Raw genomic sequence first — 6,563 nt, forward strand, 5'->3', positions numbered from 1 at the left:
GGAGCTTTTAAAGTCATAGCTTCCCTCTCTCTCTCTTTTTTCTCCAAAGAAGTAGAGACACCGACTGATAGTTTTGCCCTATTTCATGAGTCCCTATGTCTTTCTGATCATGGAGAAAGGTTCAGGGATATGGAGTCATGTCTCTTATGACCTCAGGTGTGACCCACACATACAACCATCTCATCTCAACCCGGCTGACCCTCTGCAGGACTCAGGAAGCTGGCTACGTCCATAGTTACAAGGCTCTGAGAATTTATACCTTTCCTTGTGTGTTTCTTTTTCAAAAAGTGATAAATGTTAAGAAGACCTTTGAAGCAGTGAGATTTTCTTTCAGCCCCTCTCAAAACCTTTCCCCCACTCCCTCCTTAAAATGTTGCCTTTTGCCATGAATTGGAAAGAACCCCTGAAAGCCCAGAGCTGCTTTCAGAAGCAGTGAATGCAAAGCCATCAGCTGTAAAATAGATGCCCTGAATGGCTTTGCATAGAGAGGGGGAGAAAGCTTTGCCTCGCTGCAGCCTCTGCGGGTATTGCCAAAAAGGATTTGCGACGTGGTTGAGAATCCAAACCTTACTGAGTCCTTGAGCACTGCTTATGGAAGGTGGGGAGAGGGGACCCCCAACCGACCTCACTATTAAATGATCGAATCTGACTGCTGCTCTCATGCCAGGGGCTTGGTTTATAATTTTGGTTCCTAATTGGTTGGAACTTCTCCAGCTCCTGGTTGTGTGTGTGTGTGTGTGTGTGTGCGCGTGCGCACACACGCATGCACGTGCACTTACGCACCTGCATTCTTGTACATTACGTGATTTAAAGGTATGGCCCTTATCAAGGTAACCAGTGGTCTTTCTAAACTCTAGGCTCTCATTCTAATGGAGCTCCTGAATAGTAAATGTGTTCTGATGCACCTATATTCCAGGAAAAGTACATTTTTATGTAATTATGTATGATGTGTTGAACAGCAGGTGACATAATAGCATGATTTTGTAGATATTTACTTAAATTTACTTAAATATACATTGTAGACATTTACTTAAATATCTTTTTCAAATTTTGCAGTTTTCTTCTTGTATTTTTTATTCCTTTGGAACCAGCAACATTTTTCCCCAGTTCTTCATCATCTTTAAGCCCTTGAAGGACGCACAGATGCTGGGTACCATACTATAATGCCTAAGGTACAAGTTGGTTCTGAGCTTTAGACTTAAGAAGGAGTTATCACACAACCCAGAGGCCCATTCATTTAAACCAACATTTCCTAGATTGTGTTCCCAGAGGTAATAGTCCCACGAAATGCACCATGAAAACAGGACCCCAGGCTCAAATCCATTGGGGGTGGGTGGTTCGTGGTGAGTATCTAGCATATCAAAGTCACCCAGAAACCTTGCAATAAGAAAACTATTAAATTGTTTAATCCAATGTTTCCCAAATGTATTATTTAGAAAGGTTTTTAAATAGGTAATACTTATCAATATCCTGCAGGACTAGCGGTCCTTGGAACTAACTTTGGCGAATGCTAGTTTTAAGCTGATCAGCTCCTGGTCACCTCCTCTGAGTTTACCTTGGTCTTGCTCTGGACCAGCTTTCATCCTTGCATCCTCAAGCTCTCTTCTTTACTACCATAGTCCTAATTAGACCTACCTTTACTTGAGTGTCTACAGAGCTCTAGGTGCTCGACACATCTCATTTAATCTTCATAACAACAGTTCAACACAGGTATTATTATGAATATTGTACTTACAGAGAGTGAGGTTCAAAGAAGCATAGTCATTAAGAAGTTGTATCTTTTTTTTTTTTTTTTTGCGGTATGCGGGCCTCTCACTGCTGTGGCCTCTCCCGTTGCAGAGCACAGGCTCCGGATGTGCAGGCTCCGGACGCGCAGGCTCAGCGGCCATGGCTCACGGGCCCAGCCGCTCCGCAGTATATGGGATCCTCCCGGACCGGGGCACGAACCCGTATCCCCTGCATCGGCAGGCGGACTCTCAACCACTGCGCCACCAGGGAGGCCCAGAAGTTGTATCTTGATTCAACATTGGGGCTGACTCTAGAGCACATGATTCTAACCAATGATTCCATAAAAGAAAACTGAAACACTTAATTCAGATGTAAGTGTATTTAGGAAGACAATAGAAAGAGTGTGTTTCTCTGTACATTTCTGAAAACTCTACCTTCAACTGAACAGGACTCTTGCAAACTGCCTGTTGGAGAAGAGCAGAGAGGGAAGGAGCACAGGCACTCCTGAATGGTGTTTTGCCTCCAGCTTAGAAAATCCTCTCTGCTGCTACCAGTGATTCAGGGTTTTCAGGCCAGGCTGCACCCAGAAGGTTAGGAGGGCTGCTTCCTTTGGAATTTACCTGCTGGGTTCAGCTCCTCATTGGCTGTCTCCCCACACTACTTCTGCTGAGTTTGCTACCGGCTACCCAAAATACTGCAGCAAAACAGAATCATCTGGGTTGCCCTTGTCTGTGCTTCTTCGTTGTTCTAACACCAGTGCTCTTGCCTCTTGCTGGGGAATGGCTCAATCTCTGACTCAGGGTAATTTTCTTGTCTGGAGAAAACGGGAGGGGGAGCACAGTGGTGGCTTTGATGAGTCTGAGAGAGTTCAGTGGTGTGTTGGCTTTCTCTCTACTTAAAGACAAGACTTTTAGAGTTACAACTATTACTGCTGCTCATTTGAGAGGTCCTGAGTCGTCACTCCTCAAAACTGCTGGGGAAATTCTAAACTTATGCCTTTCCCCATTTGTATGTAGTATAAGCAATGTATACCTGGTAAAGACTATAAATCTAATTTTTTAAAGCATCTCTTTCATGGGAGGACATCTATGTGCCATCCCCATAGTTGATTCTCCATGTGAGGTCTTTTGTCTGTCTATAAAGGCATGTATAGTAATAGCCTTCCTATGTCTCTTATTGGGGGAGTGAGGGACAGAAATTTGTATATATATATATTCTCCAGGCTTCACAATTACATGAAGCTTTTTATTTTTATTTTATTTTTTGGCCATGCCGTGAGGCTTGCTGGATCTTAGTTTCCCGAACAGGGATTGAACCTGTGCCCCCTGCAGTGGAAACACGGAGTCTTAACCACTGGACCGCCAGGGAATTCCCTTCATAACTAAATGAAATGACACATGGAAAAGCCAAATTATGGAAATGGAAAGGATTATCCATGTTATTATTTTTTTTCTTTCACCTATTTCTAAGCCAAGAACATCAGCGGGGATAGGGAGAAAAAATGTGTTGTTAAATATTACTTAGGTGCTTGACATGTTATGAGGGGCAAAGTCCAACCACATTCTTATGTATACCATTACGTTCGCTCCTCTATTAATATCAGTAGTTTGACTAAGTGGCAGTTACAGGCTAACGCAAGCAAAGAGTCATCAATGTGCTGAGTGTTACAACTCAAAAATTCAAGACAATAATCAGACCACGTGGTCAAAGAAGTTTTCCTAGAAGAGGTGTTTAAGCTGAAATCTCAACAATAACCATGATGTAGTTTGGCGATAGTGAGGGTAGGGCGGTTGGGTTGCACAACTCTAGGGATCACCAGTCATAGCCCTCTTAGTCTAGGTATATGATAACCTCTAATTGTTTAACCCTGATGTGGAAATGTGTGCAGTGGAAGAGGGGGAGCGGTGTCTAGTGGGAAGGAACAGCGTGCGTGGCCATCCTGAGATGCAGTATGGTGGGCCTGAGGAACTGAAAGGTGTACAGTAGTGAAACTTAGGGAGAGGAAGAGTGATATTAGGTGAGACCAAAGAGGTTGAGTCTAGCTAGATCAAGCATGATTTTGTAGTCCATGTTAAGATTTCTCAACGCTTTCCTACAGGGGAACGAGAGACCATTAAAGAGGTTTAAGCAAGCAAATGTAGTTGGCAAGATGGGTATTTGAAAATGTGTATTTCATACTACAGTGTGAAGGAGGGATTGGTTGAGAACTAAGGTAAGGTAGGCACACTAATAGGAGATGAATGATGTTTGGACTACAGTGATAGTGGGATTAGAGAAAAATGTATGGATCCAAGGGACATTTAGGATATTGGATCAGTGGGATCAGGTGATTGATATTTTGGGGTGGGGCATAGTAGGGAGAGAGAGATGGTAGATTCAGAGATAATTTCTGAGTTTCTGTCTTGAACTGGATGGATGGGGTGACATTTACTAACATAAGACACTAGTGGGAGAGATTTTTGTGTGTGAATGCAAAATCATGACCTCAGTTTTGGACTGAATTAAGATGCTAAGTTGTCTAAAGGGAGATTTTGAGAGGGGGCTGGATATATAGATCTGGGAGTCAGGAGGGGAATCTGAGCTGTAGTTATACATTTGGTGGTTGTCAGGGTTTAGAAACCCTGGAAGTGGTTGAGATCATTTAGGAGAAAGTGTTGGGTTGGAATCAGAGAAGACCCCCAAAGAAAGAGGTTTCTGGAAATCACACATTAAATGGTTGGGTAGATGAAGAGGAGGTTACAGAGGAGATTTAAAAGGAGAGTCCAGAGAGATAAGAGGGTGCAATTATCAGAAGCAAGGGAAGAGAATGTTTCATGAAGAAGGAAGTTGTTAACTGTTAAACGTTGTTGAGGGATGAAGGGTATAAGGTAGGATATCTTTAGCTGCAAACAACAGAGAATCTGATTCAAACTTGCTTAAATTTAAACAACCAGGATATGTATCAACTCTTCTAACTGGAATTTAAGAAATACACAATAAAAGTCTTCAGGTTCACCTTATTCTAATGGCTCTGCCTTCATTACTCTGGATTGGGTTGGTTTTATCTTTAGATGATGATGATTATTGTTACTATTAATTATAGTTGCCTCTGGCTTCATATCAATACTTCCTGGTGTCCAGAAGTGAGAATTTTTCTCTTCCAACTTGCTCACCATTGCAAGTGAGAAAATTTATTTTATAAAAACCCTTGGCACACTATTCTGGCTTATTATTGAACTGTACTGAGTCACATGCTTATTCCTGGACCGAATACTGACCGGAAAAATACCTTGCATTGAACGAGTTAAATGTGATTCCTGAAACTATTACTACTTTGGGGTGGGGTGGTGGGGAGACATAAACAGACCAATAAGGCTAATCCCAGGAAATAAGGCTGGAGTTATTTCCTCTTGTGGCACAGATCTGGAGTTCTTTTGGGAATGATGGGGAAGAGAATGGATGTAGGCTGGGCAACCAACAATGTCCAGTATATTAACATAAGAAAGGGCTGAGACTTGTACTTTGGAATTTAAAAAATTCTATATCTATTTATTGAGGTATAGTGGACATATATTACATTTACATTTCTAAAAGTGTACCATGAAATGGTGACCACAATCAGGATAAAGAACATATCCATAGTAACAAAAGTTTCCTTATGACCCTTTGTAATCATTTTCTCCCCTTTCTGCCTATCATACCCCTTCCTCCTTGACCAGTCCTCAGGCGATCACTGATTATTTGTGTCTTCTGAGGAGTTTATCCCTTTCATCTACATTGCCTAACTTATTAATATAAAGTCCACAATATTCCCTATTCCTTTTAATATCTGTGGAATCTGTAATGATGTCACCTCTCTCACTGCTGTTATTGGTTACTTATGTGTTTTCTCTTTTGTTCTACATCATTCTGGCTAGAGGATTGTCTATTGGATTTCTTCATCCTCCTCCCCCTCCCCCCTCCTCCTTCTCCTTCTTTCTCCTGTATGTTACTAGAAAATGGAAATAAAAAAATACATCAAGTTGAGACACTCACCTAAAGCAAGTACCTCTCCAGTCACAGTAAGTTTTAACAATTCTTTTAAAAATGTTAAGTTCCTTTATATAAAGTAGTCATTTTCATATTGTGAAAATTTACAGTATGCAAGATCAGAAAATAAAAATTAAAAGTCCTATTTTGTTTCTCACCTTTGTCCCTTTTTACAGTTTCCACACACCTTGACCTCCTGATGGGATTATTCGTAACAGTTTGGTGCATATTTTGCTAGATGCAATGTTCTCATTGTTTTAAAATTTAAATGGAATTACCTTGCACACATTGCTCCATAATTTATTCTGTTTCCTGTAAAAATAGTTTGTAGACACTTTCAGTTAAGTATACACAGATAGACATTATTTGAAAACCGTTTTATAGAATTAATGTGCAAAATATATAGCCAACTCCCTAATGGGGGGCATTTAGCTTGCTCCGATACTTTCAACAATACAAAGTATTCTACATCATTGTAACTGCCTTTTGTGGCACGTGTAAGACTTTCTGTGGACTATTTTCCTCAAGGTGAAATGTCTGTGCCAAAGAGTAAGCACACAGAATTTTATAGAGGTTGAAAAAGCATCCTCCTTTAATGAAATAGCGCCATTTGCAGAGACATGGATGGACATAGAGATTATAATACAGAGTGAGGTAAGTCAGAAAGAGAAAAACAAATAACATATAATATCTCTTATATGTGGAATCTAGAAAGGTGGTACAGATGAACTTATTTGCAAAGCAGAAACAGAGTCACAGATGTAGAGAACAAACTAAGGGTTACCAAGGGGAGAAGGGGAGGGTGGGGTGAACTGGAAGATTGGGAA

Source organism: Hyperoodon ampullatus, assembly GCF_949752795.1.
Source record: "Hyperoodon ampullatus genome assembly, chromosome: 6".
NCBI lineage: Eukaryota > Metazoa > Chordata > Mammalia > Artiodactyla > Ziphiidae > Hyperoodon > Hyperoodon ampullatus.